This window comes from Anolis sagrei, chromosome 1 (assembly GCF_037176765.1).
Source record: "Anolis sagrei isolate rAnoSag1 chromosome 1, rAnoSag1.mat, whole genome shotgun sequence".
NCBI lineage: Eukaryota > Metazoa > Chordata > Lepidosauria > Squamata > Dactyloidae > Anolis > Anolis sagrei.
The window spans coordinates 227,316,562-227,327,267 of NC_090021.1; the positions used below are offsets into that span (position 1 = coordinate 227,316,562).

At 39.3% G+C, this 10,706-nt stretch overlaps 1 long non-coding RNA gene across 1 annotated transcript; it reads left to right on the forward strand.

Annotated features, from left to right (window-relative positions):
• The first annotated feature begins 576 nt into the window (after nucleotides 1-576).
• Nucleotides 577-9,287, forward strand: LOC137095949 (uncharacterized). Its single transcript, XR_010909095.1, has 3 exons — nucleotides 577-753; nucleotides 3,829-3,908; nucleotides 9,081-9,287. It is a non-coding gene; the product is annotated as an uncharacterized lncRNA (long non-coding RNA).
• The last annotated feature ends 1,419 nt before the right edge of the window (nucleotides 9,288-10,706 follow it).

Sequence of the window (10,706 nt, forward strand, 5' to 3'; positions counted from 1 at the left end):
TTTATCTGGCAGTGTAAAAGGGGCCCCGGTGAGTTTTGTGGCTTAGTAGGGGTGCAAGCTCTCAATCCAACACTCAAACACACAGACAGAGGCACCCACACATTTATATATATCTATATCATACTCAATGTGCAGGTATCTCAGGACAGCATACAAACAAGATCAATTTAAATCAACTGTTTTAAAGGAGTAAAAGAAAATTAAACGATTTCACAACTTGAAACAAATAATAAATCCACACACATGCAGATTTTGCTAGAAGCAATTACACCCCAAACATGAAAAGCCATTTTTTTAACTGAGTGCTGTAGTGTCACCGCTGTCGACAACAGTCAGATTTCTAAGGGGAAGTTATTCTACAACAAAGATTAAGCAGTAGACTAAATGGCCTTCCCCAATCAAAGAAATTTAGATCTTCTCCAATTAACCGACAAGCTGAATGTTATCACTGTAGCTCTGTGATGTCATTATTTTAAGGAATGGAATATTTTTTATTGTTTTATTCGCTGTTATGAAAAAATACACCAATAGCAGAAAGGGATCAATTATTTTGGACTTTTTTGTGTGTGTCTTGGACAGTTTTGTTCACAGAAAAAATTGGCAACAAAGTAAACATTGTGGGAATTTGTTCAGATGGCTCAGAATTTTGGTCTTGTTGGTCCAGTTCTGTGTGGATTCAGAAAATTTGACGGTGGTGTGGAGTACTCAAATGTCCCATCGCAACGCATGAGAGAAACTGCTGCCAACCATGAGGTATGTATGAGGAATGGGAACAGAATTCTTTTCATCCTGACTCATTCTTTGCTTAGTGCTTCTAGAACCTTAAACTACCAGAGTAATTCTTTATGATGTCATCCACAAATGAGGTAAGCTTTTCCTCGACTGCCAAAATAATCCCTAAAGCGTGGTTGTGAGAAGGGAGGCCTATACTGGTGTTTTTCTTTTTGTCTTCCTTTTACCTTCAGCAGCCTAACCTCAGCTGCTGAAGATATTTTTTAGTAGAAGGACTGTAGTTTTGTAATTAGGCTTTGCTTGCACACAAGTGCCATAGGTAAAGTCTGAAATATTTCTGCAAAAGGATGGGATTTCTTCACCCAGTTGCTGCTAGCCAGTATTGAAAGTTCTTCCCAATCTTTCATTCCCAGATGTTGAACTATTATTTACAATATTTGGAACCCAAGAGTAGAAATGACTGGGAAGCAAAAGGTGGATCAATAGGCTGAGTCTTTATTAATGAGCTTTCTGTGTGGCAAAAATAAACACAATGAAGCAACAAACATGTGGGAAATCATTCTCCATCATTAGTGGTTGAGACATGCCCTCTTATCTTGCTTAGAATCAGGATTGAGACACAAGGAGGTCCTAAAAAGAAGTGACCCTCCAGATGTTATTGAGCTGTGAATTCTGTCAGTCCTACCAGAGTAACCAAACAGGAGGAAAGCTGGAGATAGCATTCCAAGAACATTTGGAAGTTCACACAACTGTTGTAAACTATGTCAAGTGAAAGAAGCCCCACAGCACTCCCAAAATGCTTTTGTTTATGTTTTTATAGATCGCACATAAGCTGAGGCCCCAAGGCAGGAGTTGGAATCATTTGGCCCCTCAGATGCAATCAGACTGCTGCTCCCAGCATTCACCATTGCCTGGGCTGGTTAAAGCTGCTGGGATTTGCAGTGTAGCAACATCTTGGGGGGGGGGGGCAGCGTGTAGCTGTTGTTACTGTTGTAAGTATTATGTGCATTCAATCCATTTCACCTTATGGTGGCCTAAGACAACCCTATTACATGGTCCCCAACCCCCCCAAGGTCACGCAATGAGATTCTACGACTGAGTAGGAATTCAAATCCTGGTCAGCTCTTAAACTACCACATCATGTTGGCTTGGATGGTTTCTGACCCTTGCTCTAAACTACTGGTTACTTAGGTCATGACCTGCAAGAGCTTTTTAAGTAATTAGTTTTTGCACATCCTGATATGTAATGAAGCAGCTCCACACATCAGGAACTAATATGCATATCTGACCGTTGTTATTTGCTGACTTTCAGATTTCCCATAAACCCTGATACAATTCCCAGCTCAAAAACATATTGAAATCCATTTAGCAATATTTCTTCTGAGAGAAAATATATTTCGAAATGCATATTGCTGAAAGAAAATATTTTCTAAATGTGTGATTAAATGTTTCATGTGAATTTGTGGAATTTTAAATTTAACATTGCAAATATCTCCTTGTTGTTTCTCTCAGAGGGCCCTGTCCATATAAACTCAGCTTCCTGATATATTGGAAATGGATCTGTTTCACTTAGGTTGCATGGATGTAGGCTGAAGCCATACCTCACCCAGGGAACAAAAACGTGCCTCCTTGTCAGCCTTCAGTTCTTGAAAGCTGTTTCTATTTCCAATCACACAACTTCTGTGAAAGAGAGTCCAGAGTGTCCGTATTATCAGTGACTGTTTATGGGGAAGAGTGTGGAAGCAGTGAAAATCCCCTGCTCTGATCTGTGAAATCCAACAAGCAGGAAAGCACCATGTTGGGGCTAAATCTTTTGAATGCTCAAGGTGCCAGGAGTCTGGCAAAACCACAGGGGTCCTCAATTTGGTCATCTGTTTATTTGTCTCCTTTTTTGTGTTCAGCACCAGGATGCCACCGAAGCAGTTGAGGTTGAACAAACATTGTCCAGAACTGGCATCATTTTTCAACTTTACTGCTATGGGGCTATGAGGGATTATAAACATGTTGACTTTTCCCTTATGCCCCATGACCTTCTTAACGATGACAATAAATCATGCCTTTTGACTTTTAAGGAATTCTTTCCCTGCGTATAGCTTGTTGTGGAAAGACAGGATAGTACCAGGAGAATAAAGTTAAAAGTTTGTCTGGGATATCAGTATTTAAGTTTTCATTAGCCATCATTCTCCTGCATCTTAGAATATATGTCTGTCCTGGAGCTCTCCTATCATATCCAGTAAAATGTATAAAGTAACACTCCTTATTCAGTTTTCATTAAATACACATCCTGACATTGGTATCAACAACTCTCTATTTTTCATAAATGTTAGAGGCACAAACTGAGTTCATTTGTGTATGTTACAGTAACCTTTGATTCATATCAGAATAGACGAAGAAGCCAAAAGATTTTGCTGGAAGACTTTAATATTTCTATTGTGTTATCCTTTCTTATCTATCAATAGAAACAAACAGAGATATAAATATAGGAAGATGCAATCAAATGGTAGTAATTATTATTCACTGGAGCAACTAGAAATTACATTTGTGGGATGTCGGTATGCAAGGCTCCATGAACCTGGAGCATTGCAGATGTGTTGGATGTAGAAAACAATGAGTCCTACTGAAGAGACAGGATATCATGGCAAGTGGGGGAATATTTGAAAGGATGGAGCTACCAGGAGGAGACAAAAAGAGAATATTTCCTCTGCAAATTAGAATTCTGTTCCCAATGAAATTTTCCCTCAGTTGCCACATTTTTGCTTTTGCAATAATTTAAAACTTCAGCTGAGATCCTAAGAAAAGAGGTGAGAAAAGTTCCCAATTGAATGAGACCAAAGGCGATATGAGAGTTATAGGAGTAATGAAATTTCAGTTCTGTATGTCCTGCCCTGCAATGCTGGAATTTTGATGACCCTACAAAAAAGGAAATCAAAGGAAATGTTCTTTTTTTGGAGGGGCAATGTCCTCTATTTGTTCTTTCCCCAGTAGCTATACCTCAGTGTCACCAAAGGAAAGTCTAGTATCTATGCATCTGAAAATGTTCACACCATATTTGTAAACCTTTCTTCATGACATCTTGTTACTTACTCTTCCCCTTAGATCCTGACATTATGGAAACATCAAGAAAATGGATGAGATGGGACATATTTTCCCTTTATATACCTCAGAAATATTTAGAGGTAAGCTTCAGATCTGTATGAACAGTTTTTCAATTTACCCCCAGCAATTCATTATCTAGTTGTTATTGAAGTAATGTGGAATAGAAGTGTTGCATTTGATACCAAGATTAGGGATTCTTATTTGTTACAGTCAATTAGAGGTTATTTATAAAACAATAAAATTCAGATGCAAAAAGGGAAAAAGTCTATTGCATGTAAAATATATAGTATTCTTTAAAAACTAAAAAAACATAATCAATTGCTTTCTGAGTTGTACACCATGTGATTCCAGATATCATAAATCCTCATTGTGTGAGTAGAAATTCATTGTGCTTGGGGAAACAAACTCTTTGAGAAGAGGGGAACTTACTTCCAAGTAAACATGTATATGATCACGTTGCACATCTTCCTGCCAAAATATACTACCTAAATAATGAAAATGATTGCTTTCCAATATGAATCATTATGACTGAAGATATGGAATAACCACGCTCTGTCTGAATTTACTTGGGTAACAATCAACATTGTAAGAAACATTTGAAGGCAGTTTGAGTGTTGCTTAGAAATCCCCCACTGTCAAAGAGATCTTGAAAAAGAAATGGTAGATTATAGCTAAATTGTGCGGTGCATTGTGATAGTTTAACTATATCTATACTACATGGTTGAGCCCAGAGATTCCTCTTTAATTAGTTATTTTATTTACTTTGTTTCTCCTGAGATGGGAGAATTTAAAAGGACTGTGTGGTTTTACTGATGGGTCTATGGACTGTAATAAAATTGTTGTTGTTGTGCTTTGTTTTATATCCCACCCTCTCTCTTTCATTGAGGGACTCAGAGTGGCTAGTCACCATGGCTCAAGTGTATGGAATTCTAGGAACTGTAGTTCAGTGAATTATTTCAAATTTTCTGGAGAACTATTTCACATCTACTCATAGGTAGTACAGGAAGGAGCTTTCTATCAAGTAATTCTATGGACCCTTGTGAAACTACAAATCCAAGGATTCTGTAAATTGGAGACATGGCAGTTAATATAGTACTGGATAGTTGTAACTAAGTAAAGTGGATATGTTCTTAATCTAGTGTATACTGGACATGTCCTGTATTTTGGCATCTTTTGCCTTGGTAAAGCTTTTATTTTAATTTCCAACTACCTTTTCAAAAGGATCAATAAATAGTTTTGGCTTTCATGTTCAGAGTTTCACTTATTACTTATTACTTATTACAGAAATTCTGAAACTGTTAATTTCTGATTGATAGGTGAGCCACAGTGATACGTGGCAGCTTAAAATGCTAAATTGTAGGACATATTAATTATGTGGATTAATCATCCATGATAGATGAATGTGGGTGGTGGATTTTGCCTAAAACATAGACAGGTTCTATGTGAAGGATGGAAAGTACTTTGCAAGCCCTGAAAATATCTTCTTGTTATGGAGTTGTCTGTCTGTCTACATTGTATTGGTTTGTCAGCTTCTACCATATGCATCTTTCTTTACAGTTCTCTGTCTGATGCGCTATCATAAGATAGTTGGATATTTTAAGGCATCCTTTATTGGAATGGCTGCTGAAACCAAGCATGGTTCAAAGATAAAGAACCACAAGAAAGGAAATCAGAGACCTTGAATTTGCAGCTAGATAGCAGAGTGAGCATGCACACACATCACCATAGATCGCATGTATCAAACTCAAGGTTCAGGGCTGGCCCTCTGTATCATTTTATGTTGCTCTCCAGATGCTGGACTACAACTACTACAGTCCACATCATTAGACATCATGACTAGAGCTGATGCGGGTTGTGATACAGAAACATCTAGAAGGCTGCATTTGGTCAGTTTAGTTAGAATAGTAGGGTTTGAATTTAAATACAAGGTTTGTGGATATGATGTCTGACTTTAAAATGTCATTTGCCCTTTCCCCAACTTCAGAGCCACAAATGCTCTTGGGTTACAATTCCTGTTATCCCCAGACCACATGGCAGATAATCAAAAGTGATGGGAGCTGTTGTTCAATAACACCTGGGGACCCAAATTGGATAAAAATTAAAGAACACTGACCACTATGTAAAATAAAAATAGTTGACTTTCTGCATTCATTGATTTTCCATCCATGGATTCAATAGCCCTTTGATAGCAACTATAAGGCTGCTGTGGCCCGCAAAAATTGGTATGATAAGAAACAAAGATGGCAGGGACCTAACAGAAGCTGAAGAGATCAAGAGAAGGTGGAGAGACTATACAGAAGATCTGTATAGGAAGGATAATAATATCGAGGATACTTTTGATGGTGTGGTGAATGAATTAGAAGCAGACATCCTGAGGAGTGAGGTTGAATGGGCCTTAAGAAGCATTGCTAACAACAAGGCAGCAGGAGATGACGGGATCCCAGCTGAACTGTTTAAAATCTTAAATGATGCTGCTGTCAAGGTGATGCATGCCATTTGCCAGCAAATATGGAAAACACAAGAATGGCCATCAGACTGGAAAAAATCCACTTATATCCCCATACCAAAAAAGGGAAATGCGAAAGACTGCTCAAACTTCCGTACAGTGGCCCTTATTTCTCATGCCAGTAAGGTAATGCTCAAGATCCTGCAAGGAAGACTCCAGCAACACATGGAGCGAGAGTTGCCAGACGTTCAAGCTGGGTTTAGAAAAGGCAGAGGAACGAGAGACCAGATTGCCAATATCCGCTGGATAATGGAGAAAGGCAGGGAGTTTCAGAAAAACATCTACTTCTGCTTCATTGACTATTCTAAAGCCTTTGACTGTGTGGATCATAATAAATTGTGGCAAGTTCTTAGTGGGATGGGCATACCAAGCCACCTTGTCTCTCTCCTGAGGAATCTGTACAAGGACCAAGTAGCAACAGTCAGAACTGACCACGGAACAACAGACTGGTTCAGGATTGGGAAAGGCGTCCGGCAAGGCTGCATCCTCTCACCCAACCTTTTTAACTTGTATGCAGAACACATCATGCGATGTGCGGGGCTCGATGAATGCAGAGCTGGGGTGAAAATTGCTGGAAGAAACATTAACAACCTCAGATATGCAGATGACACCACTCTGATGGCTGAAAGCGAGGAGGAGCTGAGGAGCCTTCTAATCAAGGTGAAAGAAGAAAGCGCAAAAGCCGGGTTGCAGCTAAACGTCAAAAAAACCAAGATTATGGCAACAAGAATGATTGACAACTGGAAAATAGAGGGAGAAACCGTGGAGGCCGTGACAGACTTTGTATTTCTAGGTGCAAAGATTACTGCAGATGCAGACTGTGGCCAGGAAATCAGAAGACGCTTACTTCTTGGGAGGAGAGCAATGTCCAGTCTCGACAAAATAGTAAAGAGTAGAGACATCAGACTGGCAACAAAGATCCGCCTAGTCAAAGCCATGGTATTCCCTGTAGTCACCTATGGATGTGAGAGCTGGACCTTAGGGAAGGCTGAGCGAAGGAAGATTGATGCTTTTGAACTGTGGTGCTGGAGGAAAGTTCTGAGAGTGCCTTGGACTGCGAGAAGATCCAACCAGTCCATCCTCCAGGAAATAAAGCCCGACTGCTCACTGGAGGGAAAGATACTAGAGACAAAATTGAAATACTTTGGCCACATCATGAGGAGACAGGAAAGCCTAGAGAAGACAATTATGCTGGGGAAAGTGGAAGGAAAAAGGAAGAGGGGCCGACCAAGGGCAAGATGGATGGATGGCATCCTTGAAGTGACTGGACTGACCTTGAGGGAGCTGGGGGTGGTGACGGCCGACAGGGAGCTCTGGCGTGGGCTGGTCCATGAGGTCACGAAGAGTCGGAGACGACTGAACGAATGAACAACAACAACAACAAATTCCATTTTTAACTGCCATGGCAACATCCTATGAAATTCTGGGATTCATACTCTGATGAGGTACTAGAGTTCTCTAGCTTGAAATTCTAAATACCCTATCCTAAATTGCAAGTTTCCTTATTTCATAGGATATTGGCAGTTAAAATAGAATCCCAGTGTTGCAATTGTGCAATGTGAAAGAGTCCCAGGCCATTATTTTGCCTACCATGGAATGATGTATCGTATACCTATTTTTATGTAGAATACTAATTATTTCCAAAGTTTTATGTATATATGTATCAACCTATGCAAATGTTATGTAAAGTTGCACTGTAATTTCTGGTGATACATTTCCTATTTTATGATAATGTAGAACCCCAGGTGCAGCCAGCTATATTTCAGAGGAAGGAACTGGCAGAACCACCGCTGAGTATTCCTTGCCCAAGAAAATCCTGTGGAATTCATAGGGTTGTTATAAGTCAACAAGCAACACGAAGGCACATACACATAAATAGCTACCTGAACCACACTACCAAATTTGTGCAGCCAATTGAGAGCTAGAATTCCAGTGTGTACTGCCATTCAGTTTTCATTAACTCAATACATGCTATGATTGCTGTAAGTTGAATTGCATGTAGGCTCCCAATCTACATTCTGGTTTCCCAGGAACCTTTTCATAGGTTTAACATGGCCTTGTGTGATAAGAGAGGTCTCTGGGAAGAGGTGGTAATTATAGCAATTTCAGTTTCCCCTGAATTTATCAGTACATTTCAATCATCCTCACCCCATACTTCAAATTCCCAGAGTTACATCTGGTACAAAATTTACCACATTTAGAGTAAGCCAAACATTGGTTCTAGATTATGTAGTTTTGATTCTGTCTCCCCCTCTGAAGGTAAAGAACTGCCATATAATCCAGGTCAAAGCAGATAATCTGGATTTTATATGGCAGTTTAGAAGAGAGCTGAGAATTTATCTCCAAACAGCGGGGAAATAATAAGAATAAATTAAATTAGTGGGAAGAGGAATAACTTGTCACTATGTGCCTTCAAGTTCTTTTCAACTATGATGACTCTAAGGTGATCCTATCACACGGTTTTCTTGGAAGGGGGTTGCTTTGTCTCTGAAGCTAAGAGAGTGTGACTTTTCCCAAATTACCCAGATTTGAATCCTAGTCCAATGCTCAAACCACTATACTAGCTTGATAAATAACTAGATTGACTGAATCTATATCTTGCTTAATATCTTGAAAGTCATTTTGGGGACTGTTGTTATGAAGGATGTTAAAAGGTATGATTGAACAACTTTTTGTTCACAGTGTATGGAATTTAAAAACATTCTCTTTCTATTGAGATTTAAGCCATTTTTTGCTTTCTGTTTAGGAGATTCCTGAAGAGATTGCCTTGTTAATAATTCTGCAGGAGACCAAGAATCACAGAACTAACAGGACACAGGATGCCCTTCTTATCATAGCAGAAGCAACCTACAGGAGGCAAGACCTCACAGAATTACCAATAAATATGGACAAACAGCACTACATCAGAATTTCTAGCTTTGTCAGCTTGCTTCAGCAAACAGAAGACATTTGAACAGCTTACCCTCACATTTGGTAAACAGAAGGAGTGAAGTGAAAAAAAGGATACTTTGGGCAGTATGATAATTGGGCACAGTTAGGATGTCTTAGGGGTGCTAACTTGTTACATAAATACATAAAGCTCCCGCTAAGCGTTGATGCTGCTGCTATGTCTGGAACTACTCCAAAGGCAACACATCAAATTATAAAGACCTGAGAGCATGTCTTTACATGACATAAACCTATAATAGTGGCTGAATTGAAGGAGCAGAGGCTGCAAGCGTTGAATCTATGCAAGTAATGGAGGAGAGACAAATGGGGAGAGGGAAGTGAAAGAACATTAGAAATTATTCCAAAATGAGAAGACTGAAAGAAAGCCGAAGGCAAAGATGGCCAGATTGTCACAGACATGCAAAAAAGGTGATAGTCATTGATATTTTAAAATGGGCTTCAAAACTCCCACTCTGAATTCTACAAGGTGGCAGGAAGCAAATTTCTGTCATTCTCACATGTTGTGCTGTTGGTAGACCTTGGTCAAGATCCAATAGAGTGCAAATCTCCATTGGCACACTTAACAACCAGAGTTTCCAGCTGTTCCTTTTCTAGGCAACACTGGTGTCTCCATGCTATCTTTCTGTAGGTAGAATACCTTTCTGGTTACTGATACATTTAGAAGTGACCATATTACACCAATATTAAACTTACTTTTCTGGCTGCCAATTCGTTTCTGGGCAAAGTACAAAGTGCTGGCTATGGAATCATAGTTGTTGTGGCTTTACAAGGTCTTTAGTCTCATATTTGCATGTTTTTGAACTGCTAGGCTGGCAGAAGTTGGAGCTAACAGCAGGAGCTCACCCCACTCTGTGGATTCAGTACCGACCTTCCAGTTAGCAAGTTCTGCAGCTTAGCGGTTTAACCTGCTGCACCACTCTTGCCCCTATAAATGATGTAGAACCCCATTTAAACTAGCTTATATAAGTAAATCATCATCAAAACTATATTGGCATAAATTCAGTGAAATTGGCTCTTTTATGCATATGAGGTGGGACTGTGAGAAGATACAAATTTATTATAAAATAAAGAGATGAAAGAACTAATAGGGCAAAAAGTAGAGCTGAATAAAGGGGATTTTTAATTTAGAAAATTGATGGTGAGGGCAGCACTAACAAATGGGTAGATATCATAAAGCATATGATAGAAGTGGCTCAAGCTACCGTAGCTTTGGGCTGCAAAGAGCAGGAAAAATGGGAATTTGAAAATTACTTGAATATTTAGCAGGCTGTACACTCCAGGATTATATTTTTGAAAGGAGAATGAAATACACAACAAGCTGCTGTAAAATGAACTGGGATTCAAATGGGGGACTTTGAAAGCTAGAGTAAAAGGAGAAAGAAAGTATAAAGAACTGAATCATACTCTCTTCTTGATTGATCAA